This window comes from Cebus imitator, unplaced genomic scaffold (assembly GCF_001604975.1).
Source record: "Cebus imitator isolate Cc_AM_T3 unplaced genomic scaffold, Cebus_imitator-1.0 Scaffold848, whole genome shotgun sequence".
Classification (NCBI taxonomy): domain Eukaryota; kingdom Metazoa; phylum Chordata; class Mammalia; order Primates; family Cebidae; genus Cebus; species Cebus imitator.
The window spans coordinates 86914-102770 of NW_016108163.1; the positions used below are offsets into that span (position 1 = coordinate 86914).

Genomic DNA, 15857 nt, shown 5'->3' on the forward strand with positions numbered 1-15857 from the left:
AAAAAAAAAAAAAAAAAAAAAAAAAAAAAAACCACCAAAAGTGCATTTGATCAAGAAAGCCGGCAGAATCGGTAAAGAGCTGACCAGGAGCCTGAGAAAAGAGGATTCTGGGACTGTCTCCCCTTCAGAAAAATGAAGGAGGAATTTGTGTTGCAAGGAGGTCTCTTTCCAAGGGAGTAATGTCCGAGGACACAGGAGCCAAAAGAAAAAGCACTGTCATCCAAGTCACAGCACCAAAAAATAAAATATATAATAAAAATAACAATAAATAAATTTTAAAAAGAAAAAGCACAGTCCCAGAGAACAGGTTTTCCAAGACGCTAATCTAGCTCAATTTTTCCTCCTTCTAGATAAGTTCTGTTATCTAATTACAGAATTACCCCCGCTTTCAGATAGCATCTAACCAAGAGCAAATCTGTTTCTTTAAAACTTCCCCTAAAATCACCTAACACAAGATGTGTAGATCCTATAAGTATTAATACTTTCTAATACTCTTACCAAGATGCCCTACACTTTCTTATGTTGTGTGTTCTTGCTTGCTGTAAGGAATAATAATCCTAATTTCTTCAACTATAGGTGTATTTCTGAATATTTTTGGCTGAAGAATGTTGGCACACTTTATATAACTTCAACTATTTACAACTTTTTTTTTTTTTTTTTTTTTTTTTTTTTTTTAATAATTTTTTTTTTTTTTTTTTTTTTTTTTTTTGCATTCAAAATATGGGAAGAGGAGGAAAAGAGATACACCAATGTGCTACTAGTGCTGGTTTGGGGGAGGTGAGATTGTGAGCGTTCTTTCTCCTCCCCTCCCCACCCCCAGTGTGAGTCAGCTATCATTACCCAAGTTTTTCTAATTAACATTTATTTTACATATTGACACAAGAAAGAGGAATTCTCTAAATATAGATGTCATTGAATCTTTTCATTAAGTAGTCCTTGGTTTCATCAACTGTCTTGTTCAGTAACCTTCACAATCATATGCTCTTTGAATTTGTTACTGAAATAATTCCTCTAACGAGCATGTTGCCTCTAATAAGCATTTAGAGGTTTGTAGAATTCATGAAGGCTTCTTTGCCCTCCTCACCTGAGAATATTTAATCGAACTTTAAACATTATTTTGCATATATACATTGATAAATACTCTTTTATAAACTTTTTATTCATAACAAAAAATTGCAACTTTCAAATAACTTTTCAGGAACCCACATGACAGAGGTCTGCTCCAAAAATGGTCCTAAAGGGACAGGCAGAAAATAAAGATTTAAAATATACAATCTTTTAAAGCCAATGACTGGACTTTTTCCAAAGATGGCCAATTGAAAAACACATTAGTAAGCTCTGGTTCTACATAAAGATCTATATATAGAAAGTAAGTGTGGTGCATTCTTACTTTCCGTTGACCACATTTATTCTGTTTATCAATCATGAGATAGTTAACCTTCTCTGGGTACAGATAAAAGGAAATTATTTGATCTTGGAAAAGATTTGGTTTTCTGGAAAAAAGAAAAACTTTCTCAGTGATATATGAATTCAATAGAATGCAATATAAAAAGCACTTTGGTACGTCTGGTTAAATATATTAAAATCAAGCAGTTAGCTCAGCTTTCTTAAGAGGCATCAAATTCATTTTGGCCATTAACATTTTTCTGACCATAAAGTGGGACCTGTACATCTATGCATTTTGGGATCTAGTATCCACATTTATCGTTTTTTTGTTTGTTTCTTTGGTTTGGTTTCTATAGAGCATCTGAACACTCTGCTTAAGGAATTGGTGAGTTACAAACGTAAAAAGGAGACCTGGAATGGAAATATGCTATATTGGTTAAATTTGGTTTGCTCAACCATTGCATTGGTCGCAAAATTAAACCAAGTAATCAATTTTTCAGAAAGAAACTAGGATCTATTAGGCTCTAGGATTTCACAGGAAAAGAACTCACCGGCCGGTTTTCTTGTAAATTTCTTCTAAACCCGTCTGGAAAGTGAAAGCGCACTGTCATTTGCAAAACGATTTCCCAAACACAATGAGATGAATATTTTAGGTTTAAATTTAGGGTCTTAGGGACACCAAGTGAGAAAATCCAGAGAAGGTTTTCTGTATCGTTTCTCTGAGAGAGCATTTCCTTCCCTGAAATCCATTAAGCAGCAGGGTCAATCAGCGAGGAGGCTGGGCTCTTGAAAGTTCTAGCAGAAGGTCCCAGGATTAAAAGTAGGATTAAGGCCTGGCTCCACCTCCGCGGTGAGTCAATTTGTTTTCAGTTTCGAGGACTCCGGCAGCCAGCATAGAGCCAAATTCGTCAAGGGAGCTGGTTGTTAAATTGACCCGGTGTGTTCAAAATAAAGACGCTTCTGTGATGGATACTCCCATCTTAGTGCTCTCAATTATCGGGACTACTGACTACCGCCTCGTCCGGACCAGCTGGAGCAATTTCCTTTACTGTTTGCGGAAAGTTCCGACATATCTGCAGTCATGTTACCGTGTCGGTAGTCGTGGCCGAGTGGTTAAGGCGATGGACTAGAAATCCATTGGGGTCTCCCCGCGCAGGTTCGAATCCTGCCGACTACGGTTGAAGTTTTACCCTAAACTAGGGTCAGATTAATGTAAATCGAAAAGTACAAGAGCACTTATATCATCTTCCGCCCCGCTCTAATACTACGTGTGTGTGTTTGCCGTCAAAATGTTACTGAGCTGCCCAAAGTAAACGAACTAGTAACCTCAGTATTCCACCTTCAGTGTCAACCGGCCGTTCTCCAACGACTCACTGGGTTTTCTCTCCCCCCAAACGCTGCTCAAATTAAGCTCTTTCAAGACAAGAATTTGGTGAAAATGTTTCTCAGAGAAACCCTGGAGTATATGAAGTCTATGCCACAAAATGGAAACTATCTGTATTTTTTTAATTTATTAAGTAAAATTGACTTTATTTTAAAAAGCATATATGTATATACATCTAGCCATGAGCGTATCAGGATATACACCAGTTCTATCGATCCATAAGCCTCCCTAACACTGTTCCTTTATAGTCACATCCTAATAGATATTTATAGTCACTGGTCCTTTATAGTTACACGGAGCAGCTGACAATCATGAATACACTTTTCATTTGTATATTTTGGCCTTTTTGAAAATGTCATAAAAATTGAATCACACAGTCTATAACTTTTTTAGATTAGCTTATTTTACTTAGAAGTAAGATTTACCCACGTTGTTGCATATATCAAACTTTCATTCCTTTTTTGCTCTTGAATAGAATTCTGTTGCACGGATGTACCACAGTTCATCTACTCATTGAAGGACATTTGTGTTGTGTGACATTTGTTTCCAGTTTGGGGTAATTGTGAAAAAAACAAATTGGATTTCATAATGGCTAATAATGTCAAACATCTTTCTGTGTGCTTGTACTCTTTTTGGTAAAGTGTTTATGCCTTTGCCTTTTTATTTTATTTTATTTATTTATTTATTTTGAGACAGAGTCTGGCTCTGTCACTCAGGGTGGAATGCAGTGGTGCCATCTCGGCTCACCACAACCTCTGCCTCCTGGGTTCAAGAGATTCTCCTGCCTCAGCCTCTTGAGTAGCTGGGATTACAGGAGTGTGCCACCACGCCCAGCTAATTTTTTGTATTACCTTTGCCCAATTTTTATTGGGTTGTTTTCTTATTGTTGAGTTCTGAGGATTCTTTATATATCCAAGATACAATTCCTCGATCAGATGAGTGACCTACAACTATTTTCTGCCAGTCTTTCTTTTTATCAGTGTCCTAACATTGTCTTTTGCAGAGCAAACATGTTAAAAGTTGATTAAGTCCAGTGTATTTTTTTTCCCCTTTTTAGGAAAGTGCCATATCTAGGAACTCATCACTCAACTCAAGGTCATTTTGGATTTTCTGTTATGTTTTCTTTTAACAGTTTTATACTTTCATGTGTACATTTGCATATATGATAAATTTTTAATGTTTGTATAACTTGTGAGATTTATGTTAAGATTTCTTTTCTTCCTTCCACTTTTCCTTCTACTTCTTCCATCCATGCCTTCCTTACGGTTTTTTCTTCCTTTCCTTCTCCCTTTTTCTCTTTTCTGCTTCTTTCCTTTGCATATGGATAGCCCATTGTCCCAATATCATTTGTTGAACAATTATAATTTCTTCATTGATTTTATTCCTAACTTCATCAAAAACCAATTAGCCATATTTGTGTAAGTTTATTAGTAGACTGTCTATTCTGATCAATTGATCTACATGTTTATCTTTCCGCCAATATGTTACTGTCTTGATTACTGAAATTTATAGTAAATGTTAAAATCAGGTAATGTAATTATTCATTGCATTTTTTTCAAAATTGATTTAGCTATTCTAGTTCTTTTGTCTATCCATATAAATTTTAGAATCAGCTTTTCTCTATCTCCAAAAAATTCTACTGGAATTTTGATAGTAATTACATTACATATATAATCAATTTGGGGAGAATACATAGGATAATTCCGGTGCTCTTTTTCCATCCTTGTACTCTTGTTTGCTCGTTTGTTATCAGTGTTCAAATAGTTCATGGATTCTGCCCATAACTTATTTGTATTTGATGGGAGAAAAGAGATAAAACACTCTTCATCACTTCATCTCACCTGGAAATGGGAACTTGGGATACTATTTCTTTAATGATAATAAGGAGATAAGATCTCCCAGAAATAAAGAATAAAATAGCAGGGGAAAAGAAAAACGTTTAATGGAAAATTTGGAAGATACGGTTTAGAATTACTTCAAAAACAATAGAAAAACATCAAAGATGGAAAATAGTAGTGGAAAGAAAATTGAACAACCTAGAGATTCAGGAGTTCCAGCAGGACAAAGGAAAAATGGAGGATAATTTTATCAAGAAATATAAGAAAAATTCTCAGAACTGAAGGACTTGAATATCTAGATGGGAAGGATTGCCCTTTATGTATAATGCTTTTAGCACCAAGTTTAGAATATATTTCCCTGGGTCAAAGTCATAAAGATGTCCTGCGACGTTGTAGTCTACAAGCTTTGTTTACTTTGATATTGAGATCTACAGTCTATCCGGAATTGGCTTTGTGGATAATGTGAAAGAGGAAAACTTAATTTTTTTCCTTGTGAGTAATCATCTGATTACTTTTTTTCCTATAAATATTCACAATTTATTCAAAGACTGTATTCTATGTAGTGCTATTGTTTATCCTGGGGCAATGTCATGTTTTTAAAATTATGTGACTTTTCTATCTTTCTGTTTGGTAAAGTAAGTCTTCTAACTTTGCTTTCCTTTTTCAAGATGAGTTGGGCTACTTTGGTCCTTTTTTATATTATTTTTTAATGAATTTATCAATCTCTTTATAAAAACCTGATAGTATTTTTACTAAAATGCAGGGGAAATGGGGACTTACTGGTTAATGGGCACAGGGAAGATGTAAAAAGTTCTAGAGATACGTGGTAGGGATGGTCGCACAACAACGCAACACAGGTAATGCCACTTAACTGTACATTTACAAATGGTCAAAGTGGTAACTTTTACGTTTTGTATATTTTATCACAATAAAATTCAAAAAAGGTTGCCACTTAATTGACTTTGTTGATCATCTCTGTTTCGTATTTAGTTTCAATCGCATTAATATCTGCTCTTTGCCTCATTATTTCTTTCCCTAAAGTTCTTTTGGGAGTAAATTACTGATTGGTCACTAATCTCATGTAATGGATGTTTAGATCACTAATCTTATTTATTTTATTTATATACTATAGTATTTAAGGATTTCTTTCTTAGCTCATTTCTAGCTGCATACTACATGTTTTGATATGTACTATTTGTATTATTTCTTTCAAAATAGTTTATAATTTTGATGGTTATTTCTTTAAATCATGAATTATTTGTAAGTGTTTTTATCATTTTGCAAATAAACACAATTTTTAATTTTTATGTTTTGATTTCTGGTATAACTGTAATGCTGTGAAAAACAGCATGTATCTTACCCTGTTATATTTTTGGAGCATTGCTTTATGGTCTGGTAAAATGTCAAATTTCAGATAATTAGATGTGTGTTTGAAAAATGTTTGAATCCTGAAGTCGATATATGTACTGTTTTGTATATATGTAAGTTATATGAATTGCATTACTTTACTCTACAGTTATTTTTCTATTTATGTTTTTATTAGTTTTTCAGAGAGGTATATTATGCTAAAATATTACACTATAATTGTGGGTTTATCTCTTTCCCTGTTTACTTCCATGAAATCTTGGAGTTTTTTTCCTCCATCTCTTTATGTCCTAGAAGCAAGAAATTCTAGATAGAGTATGGCTTATATAACAGCTATAATTTAGAAATACCAGGCACTACCTACAAGTGGATATCTGCAACAACAAAAGCCTAGGAGAAAATATCTGGGTTTAATTTACACAGCCTTACAATATTCACTGGGACTTAAATACTTTTACTTAGACGTACTTTTACATTTTTCCTTCCTCAAAAGAAATAAGAAAATATAATTGAAATACAATTTATCTCATGAGAAACTCTGGGTAAAAGCTGAGGAGAAGCTGCAGCAGAGGCTCCAATCAACCTCTACTTTAAAATGAGCCTGGTTGCTAACCTAGCTGACTCCACCTGACCTAGCTAGAAATGGCTGTGTCTATAGTCTCCCAAAACTGTATCATCATAACCCCTCCGAAACCAGGGAGACACTGGGAACTGGCTTGACTAGAATTATAGCTTCATGCGTGGGTGCACATTTGCCTCCTAATTTACAATACTGAGGTTAGTGAATCACGCAGCCTCAATTTAAAGACATATTTCTTTAGCAGCTTTGTGCTTAATTTCACTTGAGTAATTTTTTTCGTGTTACAACTAGTTTAAATAATAGAGAGAAGGCCAAATATAAATAATTCTCAGTCGATTGCACAGAACCTTCAATAATTTTGTGAATTCCCTGGAATCAAGATATTAAAGGTTTTTTCCTAGAGGCAACACACCTGATAACTAACCTATGTGGAGAAAAATATCCAGTGTCTGAAATTGAGCAGAGTTGCAGATAAGACATGAGTTCTCTAAAACTTAGTTTCCACGTTTTTATGGGAAAGCACCCACTTAATTTAGCATTTAAGCATTAAATTGCACAAGAATAGAAGAAGTTCGGTCCAGTTCCGGCAAGTATCAAAATCGCTCAATTTTTCTTAATGAAGAAAGCAAGTCTCAGGACCACCAAGTTTCTGAGTTAATTGGAGGTTGGGCGGAAGGGAGACTTTATGGATCAATGTAATGGGCCAAAATAAATAAATAGATCCCCAGGGTTTTCTTTGAAAGGGCACTATGAGTGGGCATAAACTAAGAATTTTGGCTTTGATAAACTAAATGCCCTCAGTAGAATGCCTATAACCCAGCATAAGCAACTGTGGGGAAAATACAATCAAGGGGGGTTCCATGGTGTAATGGTTAGCACTCTGGACTCTGAATCCAGCGATCCGAGTTCAAGTCTCGGTAGAACCTGTTTGATAGTGTTTTTACCTTTTGTCCACCCCAGGGAAAACGCTCTCTATATAAATGACCAAAATCAATGTAGGGCCTGATATCTTCCGTGAATTCCTGCAAGTCCCCATATTACAAACTTGATATCAGTCAAAAGGCCGAGACGCGATGCAAGTCCTGATAAATCTGCCTCTGGGTGAGGAAGTGGAATAGAATCCACTTTCGGTGATCACAGCTCACTACAGCCTCGACCTCCCCAGGCTCAGGTGATCCCAGGTAGCTGGCACTACAGGTGCGCGCCACCACGGGCGGCTAATTTTATTTACTTGTTTGTTTATTTATTATTTTTCTTTTTGGTGGAGACAGGGTTTTCGCCATTTTGCCCAGGAAGGTCTCAAACTCCCGGGACCAGGCTTTCCTTCCGCCTCCACCTCCCAAAGTCCTGGGACTACAGGTGTGAGCCGTCCCGCCCGTCCTCAAGGAATTGTTTCTTTCAAGAATTTGTGAACTCCACAGAAACACTTTCGTCCCCTGAACATGATGGGGGAAGTAGCAATTGCTGATAAAAAGAATTTGCTCTTGGGTCTTTATGCAGCAGAGCTAAGACTGTAATCACTACTAATGCAAAATTTGGGCAAATTTGTAATTTTTTGCTTTGTAGAGTTTTTTTTTTTTTTTTTTTTTTTTTTACTTCACTTACACTTCTAATATATGTAGCATAACTACAATTTCTTTCCGTTTCTGGGGCCAAGATAGTCTTTTATCTTTCTCTCAAATCAGTCTTGTACTGTGCATGAGAATCCTATTGATTGAAAAGTATTTTTTGCCATCAGGCTCTAGTGTTCGGTTGCTGAAATTGTCTAAGGTGTTGGCAAACTCTGTTAAGAAACACACTGCTCAAAAACAGGCAAACTCCCGTGGACTGATGAGAGGTACTCCCTGCATCAAAGATAACTCAAGAGTCAAACACCACGTGGGCAGCACAATCCCACCCCAGACTAAATCCAGCGGCTTAAATCATACCACATTGTGGCCCCATCACCAAGAGAGAGAGGATAAAGTCAGAACAGTGAACCAACTCTGAATGATAGAGGCAGGTGGCGGTGGTGTTAATTCCCAGGAGAGGCAGAAGACCGAGACACGGGTTGTATGCTGGGGTCTTGGAGCCAAAATCAAGAGATGTTCAAGTCAATGTACTGCCCTCTCGCTGAAAGACCTTGGATATATATATATATATGCACACGCTTATGGACCTTCCAGTCTGTATAATGAGTATGTTATGAGGATTTACAAATTATAAGACATGTAAAGACCTTGATGGTGATGTAAGTACTTGAAAAATAGGACCTGCAATTTATCATTTTTGGATACTAACAAGTCTAACCCTGAACCTGCTGACAACTTGATAATTTGGGGGGTGCCCCCAGCGGAATTTGTAAAACTTGAGTTCACAACCCCATCTGGAAGTCCTCAGTTATAATACCATTTCATTGTGCAGCATTGGGTAGTTTCTTCATCTGTAAAATGCAGATAAAAATATGCAGTTGGTTCTTAACTCCTATCTTGGAACATACTAAGTATTTAATGAAAATTACCTGATAGCGGTAAAGCTTTGGTGAATCCTGACTTCTGAATTGACAGTAGTTAGGATGCTATCTAGTGCAGGAGAGGCTGAAGTCTGACAGGACGCGATGTAAGAATGGTTTCTTGCTGGCTGTGATCAGAGGAATTTATATCAGTTTTGAAGTAACTGCAACAGAAGGTAGTCTCCAATCACTGAGTAAAGAGGACATTATGGGAATATGCAGTGGGAGGATTGCATAGGAGAGCAGCAACCGAAGTGCAGAAATTTGGATTCGTTTTGGTTAAATTAGCTGAGGAAAGCTAAGGAAAGGCGGGCAACCGTACCTGGTAAAACCGTAGTCGGCAGGATTCGAACCTGCGCGGGGAAACCCCAATGGATTTCAAGTCCATCGCCTTAACCACTCGGCCACGACTACCTAGCTGTAGAAACATCCGCGGCTGGCGTGAACTTATAATGGATGCGTAGAGCGCTGGGACTCGGTGGGGCATCAGCCTCGTCCAGGCCTCCGCTCACGAATCAAAGAGCTCATTGAGGGCGCATCAAGAACCAGCACATGGCGCACAGTGTTGCAATTCAGTACAGGACTCCTAGACGACCGACGCAAAGTTCCCGCGCGCTGGAGCTGGCCCACGAGCCGCTGATATCCGCGGACACCCCGTGCGCACCTAATTCTCATGAACCCCCAGAAAGGGATTATTGAATTGTAAGTCCAAGCAACCTCAAGCCTGTAAATGCCCCAATGGGAGAAGGAACGGGAATGAAGGGAAGGTACGAGAGTGGGGTCACCTGCGTTTACGTGCAGTTAAAATCTAAATCAGGAACCTCTTCGATGACACTCAACAGACTTACTCTTTCAAAGGAACTGCTAAAACCCGACTGGCGCGGGCGTGCGAGGTCAGGAGGGGTCTCGTTTCTGTCCTAACTGGAAAAGATGACTCTGGAGAGGTCTCCGACTCTTCAGACAAATATGATTGGTGTCAGTTCTGGTGAAGGATACGAGACCACTCCCAAGACCCAAAGCCTTCAGCCACCCGAGCCCAGGGGAAAGGAAGAACTCAGAACACAGGTTTCCAAAAATCTTAGGGAGAGTCTAGCACAGAAAAGAGTAAAAAGATAAAAACACGAAAATGTCAGGATAAATCTAGCTCAATTAATAAGGCTGATTCTTGCTTCAGATACTACAAAATGGTTAACACCAGGCTCAGCTGATCAATTCCCCCCCCCCCCAGCTGCATATTTCATGCTTGTAGAGTGCTCTTCCTTAAAAAGCAACATCTTGGTACATGGAGAAATGTCAGTCCGGCTTACTGACAAATATTGGATGGCAATTGCCTTGGCCTTTTAAGGCTTACTGTTGACATAGGCTGCTTACCGTTTAGTTTCGTGAACGGCTACCTGAGAAACATGCTTAACCATTCACGTTTAACCATCTTGTTGGTTTGGCTTCTGTAGGGCACTTGGAAATAATGCTGAAGGCACAAATAGTGTCCATGAGCAAAGAGCAGTGAACATCACCTAAGATATCCAGGCTACTGCGGGAGGCGGAGGTTGCAGTGAGCCAGATTGCACCATTGCACTCCAGCATGGTCGACAGAGCCAGCGTCTCAAATATATATATATTGATACTGATCTCAGGTACTGTGTAGGTTTGCATACTTAGCCCTTCAATTTCCTCCTTTGTGATGTGAAGACTAAATGAGGCCAGACATATAAATGAGAGTATTTTGCAAAATGTGAGGTCTTATATACATGTTAGTGACTAACATTATTTTGCTAAAAGTATATCCTGGAGTACATTTTACATCAGCACTATAGAAGTGCACCTCATTACTTTTATCAGTTGCAGAAGATTCCATTCTATGGATCTTCCAGAATTTATTTTAAAGGTCAAACATTGATGACCATTTGAGGTTGTTCAAATCGTAGCTATAACACAAAATTTCGCTTTGAATGTTAGAGCGCGTCGCAGTTGTTGCAGGTGTCTCCTGCATCCCCAACCCATGAAGGAGCAGGAAGCTTGATCTCCGGGAATGCGTCCTGCTTAGTCTCCTTCTGTTAGAACGTCAGATTAAGGGGTCCTCCCAGTTCTGAGGATAAGTGTTAGTTGTCAGTTTGCAACAGCAGCATCTAACTAATGCCAAAGAATAAAAAACATTGACAGCAAATACAATGTCTGGCAGAAAATTTGACCTTTCCAAGAGAGCTAAATTCAGTACAGTGACTTACACTAATAACAAAGGATCCTTTATGTAGTCGTGGCCGAGTGGTTAAGGCGATGGACTAGAAATCCATTGGGGTTTCCCCGCGCAGGTTCGAATCCTGCCGACTACGATGCTGTGCGGTTCTCCCAAGAACAGCCAGTTCCAAACTGATCAGCCTTTTTCTCTTATATGCCCACTAAAAATGCTTTGCCACCTTCCTGAAACGAGGAAAATGTGTACTTATTAAAAAAAAAACAAAACAGTAATTCAACCAGAGTCCTATTGGTGTTTTACCCCCAAGAAGAATAAAGGTGATGCTACCGTGTTTCCTGCAATCAGTGCTCTCTACTGAAGGTAGCTTTCCTAGAAACAAAAAAGTTGGTAGGAGTATTTGTGTCTCACAAAATTGTTCCCTTGTTAGGGATCTGCTTCAGTCAAGTAAATGTCCTCAATTCATACAGAAAAGGAAATTCCAGGAAATCCAGGGTCAAAAACGACTAAAAGCAAAGACTCAGATATGGTTGCCAAGATGGGAAGAACTTGGGCATTATCAAGCAAACAACTAAGCAATTAAATATATTAAGTAAAGCAATTTTCCTTGAAATTGTATAAAAACGAATGGACGACGTCAAGCCAGACTGGCTTGTCCAGGTGTCCAGGATGACGGCGAGGCAAGAGGGACTGACAACCAAGTGAGGCTGTGGCTATATTCAGAGCACGGGAAGATAATCAGCTCAGGAGCAGAATCACATTGTGTGGTTAACAGCAATGGGTTAAACAACGCATTGGCCAGTGGAACGCTAGCCACAGTTGAGTACGTCTTAAGGAATTCCTAGAGGAATTCTATCACTGCCTTGGAAGCTTGGTGGAGCTCATCCTCACTTCTTGTCTTGCTGCAACTTCTTTTTTGTTAGACCTGCCATTCTCCTTCTTCTGTATCTGATATCAGGTATTCGTGCCTTCTTGGATAAACTCAATCAGTTTATCCAAGGATTTTGAAATTTTATTAGTTTTTTTCCAAACAAAATTTTGGCTTTGTTATCTCCATCTTATGTTTCTATTTTATTGCATTAAATCAGCCTTTTTCTTTTTTATTTCCTTCCCTAAGACTTCTTTGGGTAAAATTCACTAATTTCTAATTTCTTCCAATGGATCTCAGATTATTGATGTTCAGCTTTTGTTTCATTTTTACATCTGTATTTATCAGTTTAAGCATCCAAATGCATTTTGGACTGCATGAAACACTTTTCATAAGTATTATTTTCAATGTCATTCTTTTCAATATAATTTTTTTTTTTTTTTTGAGACGGAGTTTCGCTCTTGTTACCCAGGCTGGAGTGCAATGGCGCAATCTCAGCTCACCGCAACCTCCGCCTCCCGGGTTCAGGCAATTCTCCTGCCCCAGCCTCCTGAGTAGCTGGGATTACAGGCACGTGCCACCATGCCCAGCTAATTTTTTTGTATTTTTTTTTAGTAGAGACGGGGTTTCACCATGTTGACCAGGATGGCCTCGATCTCTTGACCTCGTGATCCACCCGCCTCGGCCTCCCACAGTGCTGGGATTACAGGCTTGAGCCACCGCGCCTGGCCTCAATATAATTTTTAATTACCATTTAGATATTTTCTTGGAACCATATGCACATTTTTTAACTTCTAAACATAACACAATTTTCGATTTCTAATTGATATCTGGCAAAATATACTGTGGCTAGATCCTAGTATTTATCTCTCAGACTGTTTGAATTTTGGAAACTTACTTTAAAACAGGCAGGGCAAAAGTTCTTTTGTTGTGGTTGTTGTTGTTGTTGAAGTTCCATGTAGACTTCAAAAAGAAATTTGTCTTCAGAAGTTGAAATGCCACTGGATGTGGTGGTTCATCCCTATAATTCCAACACTTTGGGAGACTGAGGCAGGCAGATCACTTGAGCCCAGGAGTTCCAGACCAGCCTGGGCAACATAGTGAAAAGCTGTCTCTACAAAAAAAAATGAGCTGGGTGTGGTGTCAGGCGCCTGTGGTCCCTGCTACTCCGGAGGTTGAGGCGGGATAATCACTGAGCCTGGGGAGGTCGAGGCTGCAGTGAGCAGTGATCCTGCTGCTACACTCCAGCCTGGGCAGCAGAATAAAAAAAAAAAAAAAAAAAAAAAAAAAAAAACTTGTAGTGTTCTTCACAAGTAAGTTAGGTAAAATTCAGGAATAGTTTACAATGCTTATATCTTCACTGTTTTCCTTTCCTCTTCTGCTTTTTAATTAATTTCTGAGGGAAATATATTGTGTTAAAATTTCTAAGTGTGATTGAAGTTTTTTTTTCTTCCTGTTTTTAAAATTTTACCTCATATATTTTAGGAGTCCCTAAATTTTACCTCATACAGTTTAGGAGCTTATTTTTTCCCCGTATCTTTTTGTTTGCCAAAGCAACAAGAAATTCTAAATAAAATGCTGCTTATGAAATATTTATAAATTGGCAATGGCAAGTATCACTTTCAAGTGGCACAATAAACAAGATAACACTCAGTGAAAACATCTGGGCTTAAATTACATATAATTCAGAATATTCATACGGTGTTAAGACAAAGAGCATTAATTTGCTTCTGTCTCCCTTTTGCTTCTTTTCTCAACAAGAAAGGAAAATTATCCCAAATTTAGGGCTTCTTCTCAGTGGAGGTCGCCCATTAAGGGCTGAAACAAATTTTATGTAGAGGTTTTCATCATCCCTTAACCAGCCGGGTCTTATTCCCTTCTGCTGGACCTGCGTATGTCTCATTCTAATGTCTCAAAGGGTATTGTGAGGAACCAACACCCATGAGCTCTCTCACAAAGAAACTCAAAGAACTGGTTTGGCTAGAATCTTAGCTTTGGGTGTGTATGCCTCTTTGACCTCCTAATTTACAAGATTGACATTAATGAATCATATGGCCACAATTCAAAGGTAATTTTTTGTTTTTGTCTTTTTTTTTTTTGAGACAGAGTCTTGTTCTGTCACCCAGAGTCTGTTCTGTCACCAGTCTTGTTCTGTCATCCACCCTCCTTGGTTCAAGTGATTCTCCTGCCTCAGCCTCCCAAGTAGCTGACATTATAGACATGTGCCACCACGCCCTGCTAATTCTTGTATTTTTAGTAGAGACGGGGTTTTGGCATGTTAGCCAGGCTGGTCTTGAACTCTCGACCTCATGTGATCTGCCTGCCTCAGCCTAATGAAAATGCTGAGATTACAGGCATGAGCCACTGCACCCAACCTCAAAGGTAAGTTTTTAAAGCAGCTTCATGCTGAAGATGATGTTTGATGATTTTGAACCTTTTAGTTAAATGAGATTATTTGACCTGGAAGGGAATTCAAATGGCAGGTGATTCCCTGCTCAGCCCCCATGGTCTTCCACAGTTTTGGTGAACCCCTTGATAATGCTTTCTCCAATTGTTTCGTATCAGGGCATGTAACGTAAGAGAGTTCACACCTTTTTTTCTATAAAGCTTGAAGTTTTTATTTTTCTTTTTAAAGAGACAGGGGTTTCTCTATTTTGCCCAGTCTGGCCTCCAGCTCCTGGACTCAAGTGCTCTTCTTGCCTCAGCCTTCCAAGACGTTAGATCTATAGAGACATATACTACCTTGCCTGGCTGTGCCTTGGAAATTTTAAGAATTTTAAAAATCTCTTTCCTGGCCAGGAGCAGTGGCTAATGCCTGTAATCCCAGCACTTTGCGAGGCCAAGGCAGGTAGATCACTTGAGGTCAGGAGTTTGAGACCAGCCTGGCCAATATGGTGAAACCCTGTCTCCACTAAAATACAAAAATTAGCCAGGCGTGGTTGTGTGCATCTGTAATCCCAGCTACTTGGGAGGCTGAGGCAGGAGAATCACTTGGACCCAGGAGGTAGAGGTTGCAGTGAGCCGAGATCACACCACTGGACTCCAGCCTGGGTGACAGAAAGAGACTGTCTCAAAAAAATAAAAATAATCTCTTTTCTAATAACTTCATGGCCATGAAGTGGAAGAGAGAATTACCAACTGCTTTTTGTTGTTTTGGGATATGTATAAAATCCATACATATGAGAGATAGGTGTCTCCAATTATTACAAAATTCTCTGACAGAGGCCAAGCATCTGTTTCCCCAGTGGCAAAGCTACACTCACTACTATACCAAGGTGAAAAGCATTATCAGAAATTGCTGTGCTCAGTGCCACAGTCCAAGTATATTTCTGATATTCACAGACCAATGCAGGCACATGCAGACCTAAAGCACATCACTTTCCAGTCTTTACCTGAGCCATGCTGCTGATCTCCTTGCAAACTTCATCTTCCCCTTTTCTTGCACGTTGTTGCCCTCCTGAATTAATCATCTCCTTCAGTGATCAGGCACACAAGATCTTCTCGTACTGTGCATCAATCTTGTACCTGGGAAATGGCAGACACACACTTTTCCCTAATTAACCTTGCCAAGGCTTAAGGCTTATCCACCTGGAAATTGCAGTTTTTGTTTTTATTTGTGTATTCCACCTTCTTTGTGCAATCACGCTGCTGGCCACAAGCAGTTTCCGTAAACTCTGCCTCTGCGGGCTTGTTTATGTCTGTAAAATATTCCCCCTAATAGACACTAATCACCATGAGATCAGCAACTGTGCTT

General features: G+C 38.9%; 4 non-coding genes across 4 annotated transcripts; 3 read left to right on the top strand and 1 right to left on the bottom strand.

Annotated features, from left to right (window-relative positions):
* Positions 1 to 2481: 2481 nt before the first annotated feature.
* Positions 2482 to 2563, top strand: TRNAS-AGA. Its single transcript has one exon. It is a non-coding gene; the product is annotated as a tRNA-Ser (tRNA).
* Positions 2564 to 7407: 4844 nt separating this feature from the next.
* On the top strand, positions 7408 to 7479 carry TRNAQ-CUG. Its single transcript has one exon. It is a non-coding gene; the product is annotated as a tRNA-Gln (tRNA).
* Positions 7480 to 9376: 1897 nt separating this feature from the next.
* On the bottom strand, positions 9377 to 9458 carry TRNAS-UGA. The gene has a single exon. It is a non-coding gene; the product is annotated as a tRNA-Ser (tRNA).
* Positions 9459 to 11292: 1834 nt separating this feature from the next.
* TRNAS-AGA lies at positions 11293 to 11374 on the top strand. The gene has a single exon. It is a non-coding gene; the product is annotated as a tRNA-Ser (tRNA).
* The last annotated feature ends 4483 nt before the right edge of the window (positions 11375 to 15857 follow it).